This window comes from Haliotis asinina, chromosome 15 (assembly GCF_037392515.1).
Source record: "Haliotis asinina isolate JCU_RB_2024 chromosome 15, JCU_Hal_asi_v2, whole genome shotgun sequence".
Lineage (NCBI taxonomy): Eukaryota > Metazoa > Mollusca > Gastropoda > Lepetellida > Haliotidae > Haliotis > Haliotis asinina.
Window position 1 is genome coordinate 39475257 of NC_090294.1, and position 18131 is coordinate 39493387.

At 44.3% G+C, this 18131-nt stretch overlaps 46 non-coding genes across 46 annotated transcripts; all 46 read right to left on the reverse strand.

Moving 5' to 3' along the window:
• Window positions 1-140: 140 nt before the first annotated feature.
• Trnaa-ugc (transfer RNA alanine (anticodon UGC)) lies at window positions 141-212 on the reverse strand. The gene has a single exon. It is a non-coding gene; the product is annotated as a tRNA-Ala (tRNA).
• Window positions 213-578: 366 nt separating this feature from the next.
• On the reverse strand, window positions 579-650 carry Trnaa-cgc (transfer RNA alanine (anticodon CGC)). The gene has a single exon. It is a non-coding gene; the product is annotated as a tRNA-Ala (tRNA).
• Window positions 651-933: 283 nt separating this feature from the next.
• Window positions 934-1005, reverse strand: Trnaa-ugc (transfer RNA alanine (anticodon UGC)). The gene has a single exon. It is a non-coding gene; the product is annotated as a tRNA-Ala (tRNA).
• A 366-nt stretch (window positions 1006-1371) lies between these two features.
• Trnaa-cgc (transfer RNA alanine (anticodon CGC)) lies at window positions 1372-1443 on the reverse strand. The gene has a single exon. It is a non-coding gene; the product is annotated as a tRNA-Ala (tRNA).
• Window positions 1444-1726: 283 nt separating this feature from the next.
• Window positions 1727-1798, reverse strand: Trnaa-ugc (transfer RNA alanine (anticodon UGC)). Its single transcript has one exon. It is a non-coding gene; the product is annotated as a tRNA-Ala (tRNA).
• Window positions 1799-2164: 366 nt separating this feature from the next.
• Trnaa-cgc (transfer RNA alanine (anticodon CGC)) lies at window positions 2165-2236 on the reverse strand. The gene has a single exon. It is a non-coding gene; the product is annotated as a tRNA-Ala (tRNA).
• A 283-nt stretch (window positions 2237-2519) lies between these two features.
• Window positions 2520-2591, reverse strand: Trnaa-ugc (transfer RNA alanine (anticodon UGC)). Its single transcript has one exon. It is a non-coding gene; the product is annotated as a tRNA-Ala (tRNA).
• A 366-nt stretch (window positions 2592-2957) lies between these two features.
• On the reverse strand, window positions 2958-3029 carry Trnaa-cgc (transfer RNA alanine (anticodon CGC)). Its single transcript has one exon. It is a non-coding gene; the product is annotated as a tRNA-Ala (tRNA).
• A 283-nt stretch (window positions 3030-3312) lies between these two features.
• On the reverse strand, window positions 3313-3384 carry Trnaa-ugc (transfer RNA alanine (anticodon UGC)). The gene has a single exon. It is a non-coding gene; the product is annotated as a tRNA-Ala (tRNA).
• Window positions 3385-3750: 366 nt separating this feature from the next.
• Window positions 3751-3822, reverse strand: Trnaa-cgc (transfer RNA alanine (anticodon CGC)). The gene has a single exon. It is a non-coding gene; the product is annotated as a tRNA-Ala (tRNA).
• A 283-nt stretch (window positions 3823-4105) lies between these two features.
• Window positions 4106-4177, reverse strand: Trnaa-ugc (transfer RNA alanine (anticodon UGC)). Its single transcript has one exon. It is a non-coding gene; the product is annotated as a tRNA-Ala (tRNA).
• A 366-nt stretch (window positions 4178-4543) lies between these two features.
• Window positions 4544-4615, reverse strand: Trnaa-cgc (transfer RNA alanine (anticodon CGC)). The gene has a single exon. It is a non-coding gene; the product is annotated as a tRNA-Ala (tRNA).
• A 283-nt stretch (window positions 4616-4898) lies between these two features.
• Trnaa-ugc (transfer RNA alanine (anticodon UGC)) lies at window positions 4899-4970 on the reverse strand. The gene has a single exon. It is a non-coding gene; the product is annotated as a tRNA-Ala (tRNA).
• A 366-nt stretch (window positions 4971-5336) lies between these two features.
• On the reverse strand, window positions 5337-5408 carry Trnaa-cgc (transfer RNA alanine (anticodon CGC)). Its single transcript has one exon. It is a non-coding gene; the product is annotated as a tRNA-Ala (tRNA).
• Window positions 5409-5691: 283 nt separating this feature from the next.
• Trnaa-ugc (transfer RNA alanine (anticodon UGC)) lies at window positions 5692-5763 on the reverse strand. The gene has a single exon. It is a non-coding gene; the product is annotated as a tRNA-Ala (tRNA).
• A 366-nt stretch (window positions 5764-6129) lies between these two features.
• On the reverse strand, window positions 6130-6201 carry Trnaa-cgc (transfer RNA alanine (anticodon CGC)). Its single transcript has one exon. It is a non-coding gene; the product is annotated as a tRNA-Ala (tRNA).
• A 283-nt stretch (window positions 6202-6484) lies between these two features.
• Trnaa-ugc (transfer RNA alanine (anticodon UGC)) lies at window positions 6485-6556 on the reverse strand. The gene has a single exon. It is a non-coding gene; the product is annotated as a tRNA-Ala (tRNA).
• Window positions 6557-6922: 366 nt separating this feature from the next.
• Window positions 6923-6994, reverse strand: Trnaa-cgc (transfer RNA alanine (anticodon CGC)). Its single transcript has one exon. It is a non-coding gene; the product is annotated as a tRNA-Ala (tRNA).
• Window positions 6995-7277: 283 nt separating this feature from the next.
• Trnaa-ugc (transfer RNA alanine (anticodon UGC)) lies at window positions 7278-7349 on the reverse strand. Its single transcript has one exon. It is a non-coding gene; the product is annotated as a tRNA-Ala (tRNA).
• Window positions 7350-7715: 366 nt separating this feature from the next.
• On the reverse strand, window positions 7716-7787 carry Trnaa-cgc (transfer RNA alanine (anticodon CGC)). Its single transcript has one exon. It is a non-coding gene; the product is annotated as a tRNA-Ala (tRNA).
• A 283-nt stretch (window positions 7788-8070) lies between these two features.
• Window positions 8071-8142, reverse strand: Trnaa-ugc (transfer RNA alanine (anticodon UGC)). Its single transcript has one exon. It is a non-coding gene; the product is annotated as a tRNA-Ala (tRNA).
• A 366-nt stretch (window positions 8143-8508) lies between these two features.
• On the reverse strand, window positions 8509-8580 carry Trnaa-cgc (transfer RNA alanine (anticodon CGC)). The gene has a single exon. It is a non-coding gene; the product is annotated as a tRNA-Ala (tRNA).
• Window positions 8581-8863: 283 nt separating this feature from the next.
• Window positions 8864-8935, reverse strand: Trnaa-ugc (transfer RNA alanine (anticodon UGC)). The gene has a single exon. It is a non-coding gene; the product is annotated as a tRNA-Ala (tRNA).
• Window positions 8936-9301: 366 nt separating this feature from the next.
• On the reverse strand, window positions 9302-9373 carry Trnaa-cgc (transfer RNA alanine (anticodon CGC)). Its single transcript has one exon. It is a non-coding gene; the product is annotated as a tRNA-Ala (tRNA).
• A 283-nt stretch (window positions 9374-9656) lies between these two features.
• On the reverse strand, window positions 9657-9728 carry Trnaa-ugc (transfer RNA alanine (anticodon UGC)). Its single transcript has one exon. It is a non-coding gene; the product is annotated as a tRNA-Ala (tRNA).
• Window positions 9729-10094: 366 nt separating this feature from the next.
• Trnaa-cgc (transfer RNA alanine (anticodon CGC)) lies at window positions 10095-10166 on the reverse strand. The gene has a single exon. It is a non-coding gene; the product is annotated as a tRNA-Ala (tRNA).
• Window positions 10167-10449: 283 nt separating this feature from the next.
• On the reverse strand, window positions 10450-10521 carry Trnaa-ugc (transfer RNA alanine (anticodon UGC)). Its single transcript has one exon. It is a non-coding gene; the product is annotated as a tRNA-Ala (tRNA).
• A 366-nt stretch (window positions 10522-10887) lies between these two features.
• Trnaa-cgc (transfer RNA alanine (anticodon CGC)) lies at window positions 10888-10959 on the reverse strand. Its single transcript has one exon. It is a non-coding gene; the product is annotated as a tRNA-Ala (tRNA).
• Window positions 10960-11242: 283 nt separating this feature from the next.
• On the reverse strand, window positions 11243-11314 carry Trnaa-ugc (transfer RNA alanine (anticodon UGC)). The gene has a single exon. It is a non-coding gene; the product is annotated as a tRNA-Ala (tRNA).
• Window positions 11315-11680: 366 nt separating this feature from the next.
• On the reverse strand, window positions 11681-11752 carry Trnaa-cgc (transfer RNA alanine (anticodon CGC)). The gene has a single exon. It is a non-coding gene; the product is annotated as a tRNA-Ala (tRNA).
• A 283-nt stretch (window positions 11753-12035) lies between these two features.
• Window positions 12036-12107, reverse strand: Trnaa-ugc (transfer RNA alanine (anticodon UGC)). The gene has a single exon. It is a non-coding gene; the product is annotated as a tRNA-Ala (tRNA).
• A 366-nt stretch (window positions 12108-12473) lies between these two features.
• Window positions 12474-12545, reverse strand: Trnaa-cgc (transfer RNA alanine (anticodon CGC)). The gene has a single exon. It is a non-coding gene; the product is annotated as a tRNA-Ala (tRNA).
• Window positions 12546-12828: 283 nt separating this feature from the next.
• Window positions 12829-12900, reverse strand: Trnaa-ugc (transfer RNA alanine (anticodon UGC)). Its single transcript has one exon. It is a non-coding gene; the product is annotated as a tRNA-Ala (tRNA).
• Window positions 12901-13266: 366 nt separating this feature from the next.
• Window positions 13267-13338, reverse strand: Trnaa-cgc (transfer RNA alanine (anticodon CGC)). Its single transcript has one exon. It is a non-coding gene; the product is annotated as a tRNA-Ala (tRNA).
• A 283-nt stretch (window positions 13339-13621) lies between these two features.
• Window positions 13622-13693, reverse strand: Trnaa-ugc (transfer RNA alanine (anticodon UGC)). Its single transcript has one exon. It is a non-coding gene; the product is annotated as a tRNA-Ala (tRNA).
• A 366-nt stretch (window positions 13694-14059) lies between these two features.
• Trnaa-cgc (transfer RNA alanine (anticodon CGC)) lies at window positions 14060-14131 on the reverse strand. Its single transcript has one exon. It is a non-coding gene; the product is annotated as a tRNA-Ala (tRNA).
• Window positions 14132-14414: 283 nt separating this feature from the next.
• On the reverse strand, window positions 14415-14486 carry Trnaa-ugc (transfer RNA alanine (anticodon UGC)). Its single transcript has one exon. It is a non-coding gene; the product is annotated as a tRNA-Ala (tRNA).
• A 366-nt stretch (window positions 14487-14852) lies between these two features.
• Trnaa-cgc (transfer RNA alanine (anticodon CGC)) lies at window positions 14853-14924 on the reverse strand. Its single transcript has one exon. It is a non-coding gene; the product is annotated as a tRNA-Ala (tRNA).
• A 283-nt stretch (window positions 14925-15207) lies between these two features.
• Trnaa-ugc (transfer RNA alanine (anticodon UGC)) lies at window positions 15208-15279 on the reverse strand. The gene has a single exon. It is a non-coding gene; the product is annotated as a tRNA-Ala (tRNA).
• Window positions 15280-15645: 366 nt separating this feature from the next.
• On the reverse strand, window positions 15646-15717 carry Trnaa-cgc (transfer RNA alanine (anticodon CGC)). The gene has a single exon. It is a non-coding gene; the product is annotated as a tRNA-Ala (tRNA).
• Window positions 15718-16000: 283 nt separating this feature from the next.
• Window positions 16001-16072, reverse strand: Trnaa-ugc (transfer RNA alanine (anticodon UGC)). The gene has a single exon. It is a non-coding gene; the product is annotated as a tRNA-Ala (tRNA).
• A 366-nt stretch (window positions 16073-16438) lies between these two features.
• On the reverse strand, window positions 16439-16510 carry Trnaa-cgc (transfer RNA alanine (anticodon CGC)). Its single transcript has one exon. It is a non-coding gene; the product is annotated as a tRNA-Ala (tRNA).
• A 283-nt stretch (window positions 16511-16793) lies between these two features.
• On the reverse strand, window positions 16794-16865 carry Trnaa-ugc (transfer RNA alanine (anticodon UGC)). Its single transcript has one exon. It is a non-coding gene; the product is annotated as a tRNA-Ala (tRNA).
• A 366-nt stretch (window positions 16866-17231) lies between these two features.
• Window positions 17232-17303, reverse strand: Trnaa-cgc (transfer RNA alanine (anticodon CGC)). Its single transcript has one exon. It is a non-coding gene; the product is annotated as a tRNA-Ala (tRNA).
• Window positions 17304-17586: 283 nt separating this feature from the next.
• Trnaa-ugc (transfer RNA alanine (anticodon UGC)) lies at window positions 17587-17658 on the reverse strand. Its single transcript has one exon. It is a non-coding gene; the product is annotated as a tRNA-Ala (tRNA).
• A 366-nt stretch (window positions 17659-18024) lies between these two features.
• Window positions 18025-18096, reverse strand: Trnaa-cgc (transfer RNA alanine (anticodon CGC)). Its single transcript has one exon. It is a non-coding gene; the product is annotated as a tRNA-Ala (tRNA).
• Between the last annotated feature and the right edge of the window lie 35 nt (window positions 18097-18131).

An 18131-nucleotide genomic window follows, 5' to 3' on the forward strand; every position in this document is an offset into this window, starting at 1 on the left:
GAAATGCAGGATGGATGTACATTTGCATATATTTATTGTGGATTATATAAGAGAATTGTTTGGTTTTCAGGTGCTGATAAAGATGAACGGTGGGCTTGTAAGAAGAAGACAAATATAAAACAGGGAAAAAATAAGGAACATGGAGATGCCGGGGATCGAACCCGGGGCCTTTCACATGCAAAGCGAACGCTCTACCACTGAGCTACATCCCCAACCTGAGGAAAACGGGGTAAAAACCATGTATCCTTCTCTTGAGCACTTGTACAATCTTTGTTTTCCAAGTTGACATCAGTCTTCCCCACACACCCGAGTTTAAGAATTGAGCCTTGACACGTACATCCCCGTGGCAAGCCTACAGCAAAATGGTACAGCCAACATAGAAAGCGTGCTGTAGTTGCTGTAAAGAGGGTGTGTATGGCTGTGGAGTATTTGAAGAAAGAAAGGACTTTATGGGCAGCAATGTGTAGGATTGTTGAGCGTGGCATCTTGCAATGTCTGGTGATTTCAATAAATGTGGCTTCTTTCATATTCGGGTGGGGCACACTCAGTTTGCATTGTGACATCCCTGGCCAAAAATGTGGAGATGCCGGAGATCGAACCCGGGGCCTTTCACATGCGAAGCGAACGCTCTACCACTGAGCTACATCCCCTACACCTGCTGTTCTCATTGTACTACTTGTTAGATTGATCACTTTTATGCACTGAGTACTTGTGAAGGTCGAAATGTCAAGATGGAGACGTAGCCTATTGCCAAATCCTTCTAAATTCAAGCGTATAAGTAGTGTGATTGTTTGAAATGCAGGATGGATGTACATTTGCATATATTTATTGTGGATTATATAAGAGAATTGTTTGGTTTTCAGGTGCTGATAAAGATGAACGGTGGGCTTGTAAGAAGAAGACAAATATAAAACAGGGAAAAAATAAGGAACATGGAGATGCCGGGGATCGAACCCGGGGCCTTTCACATGCAAAGCGAACGCTCTACCACTGAGCTACATCCCCAACCTGAGGAAAACGGGGTAAAAACCATGTATCCTTCTCTTGAGCACTTGTACAATCTTTGTTTTCCAAGTTGACATCAGTCTTCCCCACACACCCGAGTTTAAGAATTGAGCCTTGACACGTACATCCCCGTGGCAAGCCTACAGCAAAATGGTACAGCCAACATAGAAAGCGTGCTGTAGTTGCTGTAAAGAGGGTGTGTATGGCTGTGGAGTATTTGAAGAAAGAAAGGACTTTATGGGCAGCAATGTGTAGGATTGTTGAGCGTGGCATCTTGCAATGTCTGGTGATTTCAATAAATGTGGCTTCTTTCATATTCGGGTGGGGCACACTCAGTTTGCATTGTGACATCCCTGGCCAAAAATGTGGAGATGCCGGGGATCGAACCCGGGGCCTTTCACATGCGAAGCGAACGCTCTACCACTGAGCTACATCCCCTACACCTGCTGTTCTCATTGTACTACTTGTTAGATTGATCACTTTTATGCACTGAGTACTTGTGAAGGTCGAAATGTCAAGATGGAGACGTAGCCTATTGCCAAATCCTTCTAAATTCAAGCGTATAAGTAGTGTGATTGTTTGAAATGCAGGATGGATGTACATTTGCATATATTTATTGTGGATTATATAAGAGAATTGTTTGGTTTTCAGGTGCTGATAAAGATGAACGGTGGGCTTGTAAGAAGAAGACAAATATAAAACAGGGAAAAAATAAGGAACATGGAGATGCCGGGGATCGAACCCGGGGCCTTTCACATGCAAAGCGAACGCTCTACCACTGAGCTACATCCCCAACCTGAGGAAAACGGGGTAAAAACCATGTATCCTTCTCTTGAGCACTTGTACAATCTTTGTTTTCCAAGTTGACATCAGTCTTCCCCACACACCCGAGTTTAAGAATTGAGCCTTGACACGTACATCCCCGTGGCAAGCCTACAGCAAAATGGTACAGCCAACATAGAAAGCGTGCTGTAGTTGCTGTAAAGAGGGTGTGTATGGCTGTGGAGTATTTGAAGAAAGAAAGGACTTTATGGGCAGCAATGTGTAGGATTGTTGAGCGTGGCATCTTGCAATGTCTGGTGATTTCAATAAATGTGGCTTCTTTCATATTCGGGTGGGGCACACTCAGTTTGCATTGTGACATCCCTGGCCAAAAATGTGGAGATGCCGGAGATCGAACCCGGGGCCTTTCACATGCGAAGCGAACGCTCTACCACTGAGCTACATCCCCTACACCTGCTGTTCTCATTGTACTACTTGTTAGATTGATCACTTTTATGCACTGAGTACTTGTGAAGGTCGAAATGTCAAGATGGAGACGTAGCCTATTGCCAAATCCTTCTAAATTCAAGCGTATAAGTAGTGTGATTGTTTGAAATGCAGGATGGATGTACATTTGCATATATTTATTGTGGATTATATAAGAGAATTGTTTGGTTTTCAGGTGCTGATAAAGATGAACGGTGGGCTTGTAAGAAGAAGACAAATATAAAACAGGGAAAAAATAAGGAACATGGAGATGCCGGGGATCGAACCCGGGGCCTTTCACATGCAAAGCGAACGCTCTACCACTGAGCTACATCCCCAACCTGAGGAAAACGGGGTAAAAACCATGTATCCTTCTCTTGAGCACTTGTACAATCTTTGTTTTCCAAGTTGACATCAGTCTTCCCCACACACCCGAGTTTAAGAATTGAGCCTTGACACGTACATCCCCGTGGCAAGCCTACAGCAAAATGGTACAGCCAACATAGAAAGCGTGCTGTAGTTGCTGTAAAGAGGGTGTGTATGGCTGTGGAGTATTTGAAGAAAGAAAGGACTTTATGGGCAGCACTGTGTAGGATTGTTGAGCGTGGCATCTTGCAATGTCTGGTGATTTCAATAAATGTGGCTTCTTTCATATTCGGGTGGGGCACACTCAGTTTGCATTGTGACATCCCTGGCCAAAAATGTGGAGATGCCGGAGATCGAACCCGGGGCCTTTCACATGCGAAGCGAACGCTCTACCACTGAGCTACATCCCCTACACCTGCTGTTCTCATTGTACTACTTGTTAGATTGATCACTTTTATGCACTGAGTACTTGTGAAGGTCGAAATGTCAAGATGGAGACGTAGCCTATTGCCAAATCCTTCTAAATTCAAGCGTATAAGTAGTGTGATTGTTTGAAATGCAGGATGGATGTACATTTGCATATATTTATTGTGGATTATATAAGAGAATTGTTTGGTTTTCAGGTGCTGATAAAGATGAACGGTGGGCTTGTAAGAAGAAGACAAATATAAAACAGGGAAAAAATAAGGAACATGGAGATGCCGGGGATCGAACCCGGGGCCTTTCACATGCAAAGCGAACGCTCTACCACTGAGCTACATCCCCAACCTGAGGAAAACGGGGTAAAAACCATGTATCCTTCTCTTGAGCACTTGTACAATCTTTGTTTTCTAAGTTGACATCAGTCTTCCCCACACACCCGAGTTTAAGAATTGAGCCTTGACACGTACATCCCCGTGGCAAGCCTACAGCAAAATGGTACAGCCAACATAGAAAGCGTGCTGTAGTTGCTGTAAAGAGGGTGTGTATGGCTGTGGAGTATTTGAAGAAAGAAAGGACTTTATGGGCAGCACTGTGTAGGATTGTTGAGCGTGGCATCTTGCAATGTCTGGTGATTTCAATAAATGTGGCTTCTTTCATATTCGGGTGGGGCACACTCAGTTTGCATTGTGACATCCCTGGCCAAAAATGTGGAGATGCCGGGGATCGAACCCGGGGCCTTTCACATGCGAAGCGAACGCTCTACCACTGAGCTACATCCCCTACACCTGCTGTTCTCATTGTACTACTTGTTAGATTGATCACTTTTATGCACTGAGTACTTGTGAAGGTCGAAATGTCAAGATGGAGACGTAGCCTATTGCCAAATCCTTCTAAATTCAAGCGTATAAGTAGTGTGATTGTTTGAAATGCAGGATGGATGTACATTTGCATATATTTATTGTGGATTATATAAGAGAATTGTTTGGTTTTCAGGTGCTGATAAAGATGAACGGTGGGCTTGTAAGAAGAAGACAAATATAAAACAGGGAAAAAATAAGGAACATGGAGATGCCGGGGATCGAACCCGGGGCCTTTCACATGCAAAGCGAACGCTCTACCACTGAGCTACATCCCCAACCTGAGGAAAACGGGGTAAAAACCATGTATCCTTCTCTTGAGCACTTGTACAATCTTTGTTTTCCAAGTTGACATCAGTCTTCCCCACACACCCGAGTTTAAGAATTGAGCCTTGACACGTACATCCCCGTGGCAAGCCTACAGCAAAATGGTACAGCCAACATAGAAAGCGTGCTGTAGTTGCTGTAAAGAGGGTGTGTATGGCTGTGGAGTATTTGAAGAAAGAAAGGACTTTATGGGCAGCAATGTGTAGGATTGTTGAGCGTGGCATCTTGCAATGTCTGGTGATTTCAATAAATGTGGCTTCTTTCATATTCGGGTGGGGCACACTCAGTTTGCATTGTGACATCCCTGGCCAAAAATGTGGAGATGCCGGAGATCGAACCCGGGGCCTTTCACATGCGAAGCGAACGCTCTACCACTGAGCTACATCCCCTACACCTGCTGTTCTCATTGTACTACTTGTTAGATTGATCACTTTTATGCACTGAGTACTTGTGAAGGTCGAAATGTCAAGATGGAGACGTAGCCTATTGCCAAATCCTTCTAAATTCAAGCGTATAAGTAGTGTGATTGTTTGAAATGCAGGATGGATGTACATTTGCATATATTTATTGTGGATTATATAAGAGAATTGTTTGGTTTTCAGGTGCTGATAAAGATGAACGGTGGGCTTGTAAGAAGAAGACAAATATAAAACAGGGAAAAAATAAGGAACATGGAGATGCCGGGGATCGAACCCGGGGCCTTTCACATGCAAAGCGAACGCTCTACCACTGAGCTACATCCCCAACCTGAGGAAAACGGGGTAAAAACCATGTATCCTTCTCTTGAGCACTTGTACAATCTTTGTTTTCCAAGTTGACATCAGTCTTCCCCACACACCCGAGTTTAAGAATTGAGCCTTGACACGTACATCCCCGTGGCAAGCCTACAGCAAAATGGTACAGCCAACATAGAAAGCGTGCTGTAGTTGCTGTAAAGAGGGTGTGTATGGCTGTGGAGTATTTGAAGAAAGAAAGGACTTTATGGGCAGCAATGTGTAGGATTGTTGAGCGTGGCATCTTGCAATGTCTGGTGATTTCAATAAATGTGGCTTCTTTCATATTCGGGTGGGGCACACTCAGTTTGCATTGTGACATCCCTGGCCAAAAATGTGGAGATGCCGGGGATCGAACCCGGGGCCTTTCACATGCGAAGCGAACGCTCTACCACTGAGCTACATCCCCTACACCTGCTGTTCTCATTGTACTACTTGTTAGATTGATCACTTTTATGCACTGAGTACTTGTGAAGGTCGAAATGTCAAGATGGAGACGTAGCCTATTGCCAAATCCTTCTAAATTCAAGCGTATAAGTAGTGTGATTGTTTGAAATGCAGGATGGATGTACATTTGCATATATTTATTGTGGATTATATAAGAGAATTGTTTGGTTTTCAGGTGCTGATAAAGATGAACGGTGGGCTTGTAAGAAGAAGACAAATATAAAACAGGGAAAAAATAAGGAACATGGAGATGCCGGGGATCGAACCCGGGGCCTTTCACATGCAAAGCGAACGCTCTACCACTGAGCTACATCCCCAACCTGAGGAAAACGGGGTAAAAACCATGTATCCTTCTCTTGAGCACTTGTACAATCTTTGTTTTCCAAGTTGACATCAGTCTTCCCCACACACCCGAGTTTAAGAATTGAGCCTTGACACGTACATCCCCGTGGCAAGCCTACAGCAAAATGGTACAGCCAACATAGAAAGCGTGCTGTAGTTGCTGTAAAGAGGGTGTGTATGGCTGTGGAGTATTTGAAGAAAGAAAGGACTTTATGGGCAGCAATGTGTAGGATTGTTGAGCGTGGCATCTTGCAATGTCTGGTGATTTCAATAAATGTGGCTTCTTTCATATTCGGGTGGGGCACACTCAGTTTGCATTGTGACATCCCTGGCCAAAAATGTGGAGATGCCGGAGATCGAACCCGGGGCCTTTCACATGCGAAGCGAACGCTCTACCACTGAGCTACATCCCCTACACCTGCTGTTCTCATTGTACTACTTGTTAGATTGATCACTTTTATGCACTGAGTACTTGTGAAGGTCGAAATGTCAAGATGGAGACGTAGCCTATTGCCAAATCCTTCTAAATTCAAGCGTATAAGTAGTGTGATTGTTTGAAATGCAGGATGGATGTACATTTGCATATATTTATTGTGGATTATATAAGAGAATTGTTTGGTTTTCAGGTGCTGATAAAGATGAACGGTGGGCTTGTAAGAAGAAGACAAATATAAAACAGGGAAAAAATAAGGAACATGGAGATGCCGGGGATCGAACCCGGGGCCTTTCACATGCAAAGCGAACGCTCTACCACTGAGCTACATCCCCAACCTGAGGAAAACGGGGTAAAAACCATGTATCCTTCTCTTGAGCACTTGTACAATCTTTGTTTTCCAAGTTGACATCAGTCTTCCCCACACACCCGAGTTTAAGAATTGAGCCTTGACACGTACATCCCCGTGGCAAGCCTACAGCAAAATGGTACAGCCAACATAGAAAGCGTGCTGTAGTTGCTGTAAAGAGGGTGTGTATGGCTGTGGAGTATTTGAAGAAAGAAAGGACTTTATGGGCAGCAATGTGTAGGATTGTTGAGCGTGGCATCTTGCAATGTCTGGTGATTTCAATAAATGTGGCTTCTTTCATATTCGGGTGGGGCACACTCAGTTTGCATTGTGACATCCCTGGCCAAAAATGTGGAGATGCCGGGGATCGAACCCGGGGCCTTTCACATGCGAAGCGAACGCTCTACCACTGAGCTACATCCCCTACACCTGCTGTTCTCATTGTACTACTTGTTAGATTGATCACTTTTATGCACTGAGTACTTGTGAAGGTCGAAATGTCAAGATGGAGACGTAGCCTATTGCCAAATCCTTCTAAATTCAAGCGTATAAGTAGTGTGATTGTTTGAAATGCAGGATGGATGTACATTTGCATATATTTATTGTGGATTATATAAGAGAATTGTTTGGTTTTCAGGTGCTGATAAAGATGAACGGTGGGCTTGTAAGAAGAAGACAAATATAAAACAGGGAAAAAATAAGGAACATGGAGATGCCGGGGATCGAACCCGGGGCCTTTCACATGCAAAGCGAACGCTCTACCACTGAGCTACATCCCCAACCTGAGGAAAACGGGGTAAAAACCATGTATCCTTCTCTTGAGCACTTGTACAATCTTTGTTTTCCAAGTTGACATCAGTCTTCCCCACACACCCGAGTTTAAGAATTGAGCCTTGACACGTACATCCCCGTGGCAAGCCTACAGCAAAATGGTACAGCCAACATAGAAAGCGTGCTGTAGTTGCTGTAAAGAGGGTGTGTATGGCTGTGGAGTATTTGAAGAAAGAAAGGACTTTATGGGCAGCAATGTGTAGGATTGTTGAGCGTGGCATCTTGCAATGTCTGGTGATTTCAATAAATGTGGCTTCTTTCATATTCGGGTGGGGCACACTCAGTTTGCATTGTGACATCCCTGGCCAAAAATGTGGAGATGCCGGAGATCGAACCCGGGGCCTTTCACATGCGAAGCGAACGCTCTACCACTGAGCTACATCCCCTACACCTGCTGTTCTCATTGTACTACTTGTTAGATTGATCACTTTTATGCACTGAGTACTTGTGAAGGTCGAAATGTCAAGATGGAGACGTAGCCTATTGCCAAATCCTTCTAAATTCAAGCGTATAAGTAGTGTGATTGTTTGAAATGCAGGATGGATGTACATTTGCATATATTTATTGTGGATTATATAAGAGAATTGTTTGGTTTTCAGGTGCTGATAAAGATGAACGGTGGGCTTGTAAGAAGAAGACAAATATAAAACAGGGAAAAAATAAGGAACATGGAGATGCCGGGGATCGAACCCGGGGCCTTTCACATGCAAAGCGAACGCTCTACCACTGAGCTACATCCCCAACCTGAGGAAAACGGGGTAAAAACCATGTATCCTTCTCTTGAGCACTTGTACAATCTTTGTTTTCCAAGTTGACATCAGTCTTCCCCACACACCCGAGTTTAAGAATTGAGCCTTGACACGTACATCCCCGTGGCAAGCCTACAGCAAAATGGTACAGCCAACATAGAAAGCGTGCTGTAGTTGCTGTAAAGAGGGTGTGTATGGCTGTGGAGTATTTGAAGAAAGAAAGGACTTTATGGGCAGCAATGTGTAGGATTGTTGAGCGTGGCATCTTGCAATGTCTGGTGATTTCAATAAATGTGGCTTCTTTCATATTCGGGTGGGGCACACTCAGTTTGCATTGTGACATCCCTGGCCAAAAATGTGGAGATGCCGGGGATCGAACCCGGGGCCTTTCACATGCGAAGCGAACGCTCTACCACTGAGCTACATCCCCTACACCTGCTGTTCTCATTGTACTACTTGTTAGATTGATCACTTTTATGCACTGAGTACTTGTGAAGGTCGAAATGTCAAGATGGAGACGTAGCCTATTGCCAAATCCTTCTAAATTCAAGCGTATAAGTAGTGTGATTGTTTGAAATGCAGGATGGATGTACATTTGCATATATTTATTGTGGATTATATAAGAGAATTGTTTGGTTTTCAGGTGCTGATAAAGATGAACGGTGGGCTTGTAAGAAGAAGACAAATATAAAACAGGGAAAAAATAAGGAACATGGAGATGCCGGGGATCGAACCCGGGGCCTTTCACATGCAAAGCGAACGCTCTACCACTGAGCTACATCCCCAACCTGAGGAAAACGGGGTAAAAACCATGTATCCTTCTCTTGAGCACTTGTACAATCTTTGTTTTCCAAGTTGACATCAGTCTTCCCCACACACCCGAGTTTAAGAATTGAGCCTTGACACGTACATCCCCGTGGCAAGCCTACAGCAAAATGGTACAGCCAACATAGAAAGCGTGCTGTAGTTGCTGTAAAGAGGGTGTGTATGGCTGTGGAGTATTTGAAGAAAGAAAGGACTTTATGGGCAGCAATGTGTAGGATTGTTGAGCGTGGCATCTTGCAATGTCTGGTGATTTCAATAAATGTGGCTTCTTTCATATTCGGGTGGGGCACACTCAGTTTGCATTGTGACATCCCTGGCCAAAAATGTGGAGATGCCGGAGATCGAACCCGGGGCCTTTCACATGCGAAGCGAACGCTCTACCACTGAGCTACATCCCCTACACCTGCTGTTCTCATTGTACTACTTGTTAGATTGATCACTTTTATGCACTGAGTACTTGTGAAGGTCGAAATGTCAAGATGGAGACGTAGCCTATTGCCAAATCCTTCTAAATTCAAGCGTATAAGTAGTGTGATTGTTTGAAATGCAGGATGGATGTACATTTGCATATATTTATTGTGGATTATATAAGAGAATTGTTTGGTTTTCAGGTGCTGATAAAGATGAACGGTGGGCTTGTAAGAAGAAGACAAATATAAAACAGGGAAAAAATAAGGAACATGGATATGCCGGGGATCGAACCCGGGGCCTTTCACATGCAAAGCGAACGCTCTACCACTGAGCTACATCCCCAACCTGAGGAAAACGGGGTAAAAACCATGTATCCTTCTCTTGAGCACTTGTACAATCTTTGTTTTCCAAGTTGACATCAGTCTTCCCCACACACCCGAGTTTAAGAATTGAGCCTTGACACGTACATCCCCGTGGCAAGCCTACAGCAAAATGGTACAGCCAACATAGAAAGCGTGCTGTAGTTGCTGTAAAGAGGGTGTGTATGGCTGTGGAGTATTTGAAGAAAGAAAGGACTTTATGGGCAGCAATGTGTAGGATTGTTGAGCGTGGCATCTTGCAATGTCTGGTGATTTCAATAAATGTGGCTTCTTTCATATTCGGGTGGGGCACACTCAGTTTGCATTGTGACATCCCTGGCCAAAAATGTGGAGATGCCGGGGATCGAACCCGGGGCCTTTCACATGCGAAGCGAACGCTCTACCACTGAGCTACATCCCCTACACCTGCTGTTCTCATTGTACTACTTGTTAGATTGATCACTTTTATGCACTGAGTACTTGTGAAGGTCGAAATGTCAAGATGGAGACGTAGCCTATTGCCAAATCCTTCTAAATTCAAGCGTATAAGTAGTGTGATTGTTTGAAATGCAGGATGGATGTACATTTGCATATATTTATTGTGGATTATATAAGAGAATTGTTTGGTTTTCAGGTGCTGATAAAGATGAACGGTGGGCTTGTAAGAAGAAGACAAATATAAAACAGGGAAAAAATAAGGAACATGGATATGCCGGGGATCGAACCCGGGGCCTTTCACATGCAAAGCGAACGCTCTACCACTGAGCTACATCCCCAACCTGAGGAAAACGGGGTAAAAACCATGTATCCTTCTCTTGAGCACTTGTACAATCTTTGTTTTCCAAGTTGACATCAGTCTTCCCCACACACCCGAGTTTAAGAATTGAGCCTTGACACGTACATCCCCGTGGCAAGCCTACAGCAAAATGGTACAGCCAACATAGAAAGCGTGCTGTAGTTGCTGTAAAGAGGGTGTGTATGGCTGTGGAGTATTTGAAGAAAGAAAGGACTTTATGGGCAGCACTGTGTAGGATTGTTGAGCGTGGCATCTTGCAATGTCTGGTGATTTCAATAAATGTGGCTTCTTTCATATTCGGGTGGGGCACACTCAGTTTGCATTGTGACATCCCTGGCCAAAAATGTGGAGATGCCGGAGATCGAACCCGGGGCCTTTCACATGCGAAGCGAACGCTCTACCACTGAGCTACATCCCCTACACCTGCTGTTCTCATTGTACTACTTGTTAGATTGATCACTTTTATGCACTGAGTACTTGTGAAGGTCGAAATGTCAAGATGGAGACGTAGCCTATTGCCAAATCCTTCTAAATTCAAGCGTATAAGTAGTGTGATTGTTTGAAATGCAGGATGGATGTACATTTGCATATATTTATTGTGGATTATATAAGAGAATTGTTTGGTTTTCAGGTGCTGATAAAGATGAACGGTGGGCTTGTAAGAAGAAGACAAATATAAAACAGGGAAAAAATAAGGAACATGGATATGCCGGGGATCGAACCCGGGGCCTTTCACATGCAAAGCGAACGCTCTACCACTGAGCTACATCCCCAACCTGAGGAAAACGGGGTAAAAACCATGTATCCTTCTCTTGAGCACTTGTACAATCTTTGTTTTCCAAGTTGACATCAGTCTTCCCCACACACCCGAGTTTAAGAATTGAGCCTTGACACGTACATCCCCGTGGCAAGCCTACAGCAAAATGGTACAGCCAACATAGAAAGCGTGCTGTAGTTGCTGTAAAGAGGGTGTGTATGGCTGTGGAGTATTTGAAGAAAGAAAGGACTTTATGGGCAGCAATGTGTAGGATTGTTGAGCGTGGCATCTTGCAATGTCTGGTGATTTCAATAAATGTGGCTTCTTTCATATTCGGGTGGGGCACACTCAGTTTGCATTGTGACATCCCTGGCCAAAAATGTGGAGATGCCGGGGATCGAACCCGGGGCCTTTCACATGCGAAGCGAACGCTCTACCACTGAGCTACATCCCCTACACCTGCTGTTCTCATTGTACTACTTGTTAGATTGATCACTTTTATGCACTGAGTACTTGTGAAGGTCGAAATGTCAAGATGGAGACGTAGCCTATTGCCAAATCCTTCTAAATTCAAGCGTATAAGTAGTGTGATTGTTTGAAATGCAGGATGGATGTACATTTGCATATATTTATTGTGGATTATATAAGAGAATTGTTTGGTTTTCAGGTGCTGATAAAGATGAACGGTGGGCTTGTAAGAAGAAGACAAATATAAAACAGGGAAAAAATAAGGAACATGGAGATGCCGGGGATCGAACCCGGGGCCTTTCACATGCAAAGCGAACGCTCTACCACTGAGCTACATCCCCAACCTGAGGAAAACGGGGTAAAAACCATGTATCCTTCTCTTGAGCACTTGTACAATCTTTGTTTTCCAAGTTGACATCAGTCTTCCCCACACACCCGAGTTTAAGAATTGAGCCTTGACACGTACATCCCCGTGGCAAGCCTACAGCAAAATGGTACAGCCAACATAGAAAGCGTGCTGTAGTTGCTGTAAAGAGGGTGTGTATGGCTGTGGAGTATTTGAAGAAAGAAAGGACTTTATGGGCAGCACTGTGTAGGATTGTTGAGCGTGGCATCTTGCAATGTCTGGTGATTTCAATAAATGTGGCTTCTTTCATATTCGGGTGGGGCACACTCAGTTTGCATTGTGACATCCCTGGCCAAAAATGTGGAGATGCCGGGGATCGAACCCGGGGCCTTTCACATGCGAAGCGAACGCTCTACCACTGAGCTACATCCCCTACACCTGCTGCTCTCATTGTACTACTTGTTAGATTGATCACTTTTATGCACTGAGTACTTGTGAAGGTCGAAATGTCAAGATGGAGACGTAGCCTATTGCCAAATCCTTCTAAATTCAAGCGTATAAGTAGTGTGATTGTTTGAAATGCAGGATGGATGTACATTTGCATATATTTATTGTGGATTATATAAGAGAATTGTTTGGTTTTCAGGTGCTGATAAAGATGAACGGTGGGCTTGTAAGAAGAAGACAAATATAAAACAGGGAAAAAATAAGGAACATGGAGATGCCGGGGATCGAACCCGGGGCCTTTCACATGCAAAGCGAACGCTCTACCACTGAGCTACATCCCCAACCTGAGGAAAACGGGGTAAAAACCATGTATCCTTCTCTTGAGCACTTGTACAATCTTTGTTTTCCAAGTTGACATCAGTCTTCCCCACACACCCGAGTTTAAGAATTGAGCCTTGACACGTACATCCCCGTGGCAAGCCTACAGCAAAATGGTACAGCCAACATAGAAAGCGTGCTGTAGTTGCTGTAAAGAGGGTGTGTATGGCTGTGGAGTATTTGAAGAAAGAAAGGACTTTATGGGCAGCAATGTGTAGGATTGTTGAGCGTGGCATCTTGCAATGTCTGGTGATTTCAATAAATGTGGCTTCTTTCATATTCGGGTGGGGCACACTCAGTTTGCATTGTGACATCCCTGGCCAAAAATGTGGAGATGCCGGGGATCGAACCCGGGGCCTTTCACATGCGAAGCGAACGCTCTACCACTGAGCTACATCCCCTACACCTGCTGTTCTCATTGTACTACTTGTTAGATTGATCACTTTTATGCACTGAGTACTTGTGAAGGTCGAAATGTCAAGATGGAGACGTAGCCTATTGCCAAATCCTTCTAAATTCAAGCGTATAAGTAGTGTGATTGTTTGAAATGCAGGATGGATGTACATTTGCATATATTTATTGTGGATTATATAAGAGAATTGTTTGGTTTTCAGGTGCTGATAAAGATGAACGGTGGGCTTGTAAGAAGAAGACAAATATAAAACAGGGAAAAAATAAGGAACATGGAGATGCCGGGGATCGAACCCGGGGCCTTTCACATGCAAAGCGAACGCTCTACCACTGAGCTACATCCCCAACCTGAGGAAAACGGGGTAAAAACCATGTATCCTTCTCTTGAGCACTTGTACAATCTTTGTTTTCCAAGTTGACATCAGTCTTCCCCACACACCCGAGTTTAAGAATTGAGCCTTGACACGTACATCCCCGTGGCAAGCCTACAGCAAAATGGTACAGCCAACATAGAAAGCGTGCTGTAGTTGCTGTAAAGAGGGTGTGTATGGCTGTGGAGTATTTGAAGAAAGAAAGGACTTTATGGGCAGCAATGTGTAGGATTGTTGAGCGTGGCATCTTGCAATGTCTGGTGATTTCAATAAATGTGGCTTCTTTCATATTCGGGTGGGGCACACTCAGTTTGCATTATGACATCCCTGGCCAAAAATGTGGAGATGCCGGAGATCGAACCCGGGGCCTTTCACATGCGAAGCGAACGCTCTACCACTGAGCTACATCCCCTACACCTGCTGTTCTCATTGTACTACTTGTTAGATTGATCACTTTTATGCACTGAGTACTTGTGAAGGTCGAAATGTCAAGATGGAGACGTAGCCTATTGCCAAATCCTTCTAAATTCAAGCGTATAAGTAGTGTGATTGTTTGAAATGCAGGATGGATGTACATTTGCATATATTTATTGTGGATTATATAAGAGAATTGTTTGGTTTTCAGGTGCTGATAAAGATGAACGGTGGGCTTGTAAGAAGAAGACAAATATAAAACAGGGAAAAAATAAGGAACATGGAGATGCCGGGGATCGAACCCGGGGCCTTTCACATGCAAAGCGAACGCTCTACCACTGAGCTACATCCCCAACCTGAGGAAAACGGGGTAAAAACCATGTATCCTTCTCTTGAGCACTTGTACAATCTTTGTTTTCCAAGTTGACATCAGTCTTCCCCACACACCCGAGTTTAAGAATTGAGCCTTGACACGTACATCCCCGTGGCAAGCCTACAGCAAAATGGTACAGCCAACATAGAAAGCGTGCTGTAGTTGCTGTAAAGAGGGTGTGTATGGCTGTGGAGTATTTGAAGAAAGAAAGGACTTTATGGGCAGCAATGTGTAGGATTGTTGAGCGTGGCATCTTGCAATGTCTGGTGATTTCAATAAATGTGGCTTCTTTCATATTCGGGTGGGGCACACTCAGTTTGCATTGTGACATCCCTGGCCAAAAATGTGGAGATGCCGGGGATCGAACCCGGGGCCTTTCACATGCGAAGCGAACGCTCTACCACTGAGCTACATCCCCTACACCTGCTGTTCTCATTGTACTACTTGTTAGATTGATCACTTTTATGCACTGAGTACTTGTGAAGGTCGAAATGTCAAGATGGAGACGTAGCCTATTGCCAAATCCTTCTAAATTCAAGCGTATAAGTAGTGTGATTGTTTGAAACGCAGGATGGATGTACATTTGCATATATTTATTGTGGATTATATAAGAGAATTGTTTGGTTTTCAGGTGCTGATAAAGATGAACGGTGGGCTTGTAAGAAGAAGACAAATATAAAACAGGGAAAAAATAAGGAACATGGAGATGCCGGGGATCGAACCCGGGGCCTTTCACATGCAAAGCGAACGCTCTACCACTGAGCTACATCCCCAACCTGAGGAAAACGGGGTAAAAACCATGTATCCTTCTCTTGAGCACTTGTACAATCTTTGTTTTCCAAGTTGACATCAGTCTTCCCCACACACCCGAGTTTAAGAATTGAGCCTTGACACGTACATCCCCGTGGCAAGCCTACAGCAAAATGGTACAGCCAACATAGAAAGCGTGCTGTAGTTGCTGTAAAGAGGGTGTGTATGGCTGTGGAGTATTTGAAGAAAGAAAGGACTTTATGGGCAGCAATGTGTAGGATTGTTGAGCGTGGCATCTTGCAATGTCTGGTGATTTCAATAAATGTGGCTTCTTTCATATTCGGGTGGGGCACACTCAGTTTGCATTGTGACATCCCTGGCCAAAAATGTGGAGATGCCGGAGATCGAACCCGGGGCCTTTCACATGCGAAGCGAACGCTCTACCACTGAGCTACATCCCCTACACCTGCTGTTCTCATTGTACTACTTGTTAGATTGATCACTTTTATGCACTGAGTACTTGTGAAGGTCGAAATGTCAAGATGGAGACGTAGCCTATTGCCAAATCCTTCTAAATTCAAGCGTATAAGTAGTGTGATTGTTTGAAATGCAGGATGGATGTACATTTGCATATATTTATTGTGGATTATATAAGAGAATTGTTTGGTTTTCAGGTGCTGATAAAGATGAACGGTGGGCTTGTAAGAAGAAGACAAATATAAAACAGGGAAAAAATAAGGAACATGGAGATGCCGGGGATCGAACCCGGGGCCTTTCACATGCAAAGCGAACGCTCTACCACTGAGCTACATCCCCAACCTGAGGAAAACGGGGTAAAAACCATGTATCCTTCTCTTGAGCACTTGTACAATCTTTGTTTTCCAAGTTGACATCAGTCTTCCCCACACACCCGAGTTTAAGAATTGAGCCTTGACACGTACATCCCCGTGGCAAGCCTACAGCAAAATGGTACAGCCAACATAGAAAGCGTGCTGTAGTTGCTGTAAAGAGGGTGTGTATGGCTGTGGAGTATTTGAAGAAAGAAAGGACTTTATGGGCAGCAATGTGTAGGATTGTTGAGCGTGGCATCTTGCAATGTCTGGTGATTTCAATAAATGTGGCTTCTTTCATATTCGGGTGGGGCACACTCAGTTTGCATTGTGACATCCCTGGCCAAAAATGTGGAGATGCCGGGGATCGAACCCGGGGCCTTTCACATGCGAAGCGAACGCTCTACCACTGAGCTACATCCCCTACACCTGCTGTTCTCATTGTACTACTTGTTAGATTGATCACTTTTATGCACTGAGTACTTGTGAAGGTCGAAATGTCAAGATGGAGACGTAGCCTATTGCCAAATCCTTCTAAATTCAAGCGTATAAGTAGTGTGATTGTTTGAAACGCAGGATGGATGTACATTTGCATATATTTATTGTGGATTATATAAGAGAATTGTTTGGTTTTCAGGTGCTGATAAAGATGAACGGTGGGCTTGTAAGAAGAAGACAAATATAAAACAGGGAAAAAATAAGGAACATGGAGATGCCGGGGATCGAACCCGGGGCCTTTCACATGCAAAGCGAACGCTCTACCACTGAGCTACATCCCCAACCTGAGGAAAACGGGGTAAAAACCATGTATCCTTCTCTTGAGCACTTGTACAATCTTTGTTTTCCAAGTTGACATCAGTCTTCCCCACACACCCGAGTTTAAGAATTGAGCCTTGACACGTACATCCCCGTGGCAAGCCTACAGCAAAATGGTACAGCCAACATAGAAAGCGTGCTGTAGTTGCTGTAAAGAGGGTGTGTATGGCTGTGGAGTATTTGAAGAAAGAAAGGACTTTATGGGCAGCAATGTGTAGGATTGTTGAGCGTGGCATCTTGCAATGTCTGGTGATTTCAATAAATGTGGCTTCTTTCATATTCGGGTGGGGCACACTCAGTTTGCATTGTGACATCCCTGGCCAAAAATGTGGAGATGCCGGAGATCGAACCCGGGGCCTTTCACATGCGAAGCGAACGCTCTACCACTGAGCTACATCCCCTACACCTGCTGTTCTCATTGTACTACTTGTTAGATTGATCACTTTTATGCACTGAGTACTTGTGAAGGTCGAAATGTCAAGATGGAGACGTAGCCTATTGCCAAATCCTTCTAAATTCAAGCGTATAAGTAGTGTGATTGTTTGAAATGCAGGATGGATGTACATTTGCATATATTTATTGTGGATTATATAAGAGAATTGTTTGGTTTTCAGGTGCTGATAAAGATGAACGGTGGGCTTGTAAGAAGAAGACAAATATAAAACAGGGAAAAAATAAGGAACATGGAGATGCCGGGGATCGAACCCGGGGCCTTTCACATGCAAAGCGAACGCTCTACCACTGAGCTACATCCCCAACCTGAGGAAAACGGGGTAAAAACCATGTATCCTTCTCTTGAGCACTTGTACAATCTTTGTTTTCCAAGTTGACATCAGTCTTCCCCACACACCCGAGTTTAAGAATTGAGCCTTGACACGTACATCCCCGTGGCAAGCCTACAGCAAAATGGTACAGCCAACATAGAAAGCGTGCTGTAGTTGCTGTAAAGAGGGTGTGTATGGCTGTGGAGTATTTGAAGAAAGAAAGGACTTTATGGGCAGCAATGTGTAGGATTGTTGAGCGTGGCATCTTGCAATGTCTGGTGATTTCAATAAATGTGGCTTCTTTCATATTCGGGTGGGGCACACTCAGTTTGCATTGTGACATCCCTGGCCAAAAATGTGGAGATGCCGGGGATCGAACCCGGGGCCTTTCACATGCGAAGCGAACGCTCTACCACTGAGCTACATCCCCTACACCTGCTGTTCTCATTGTACTACTTGTTAGAT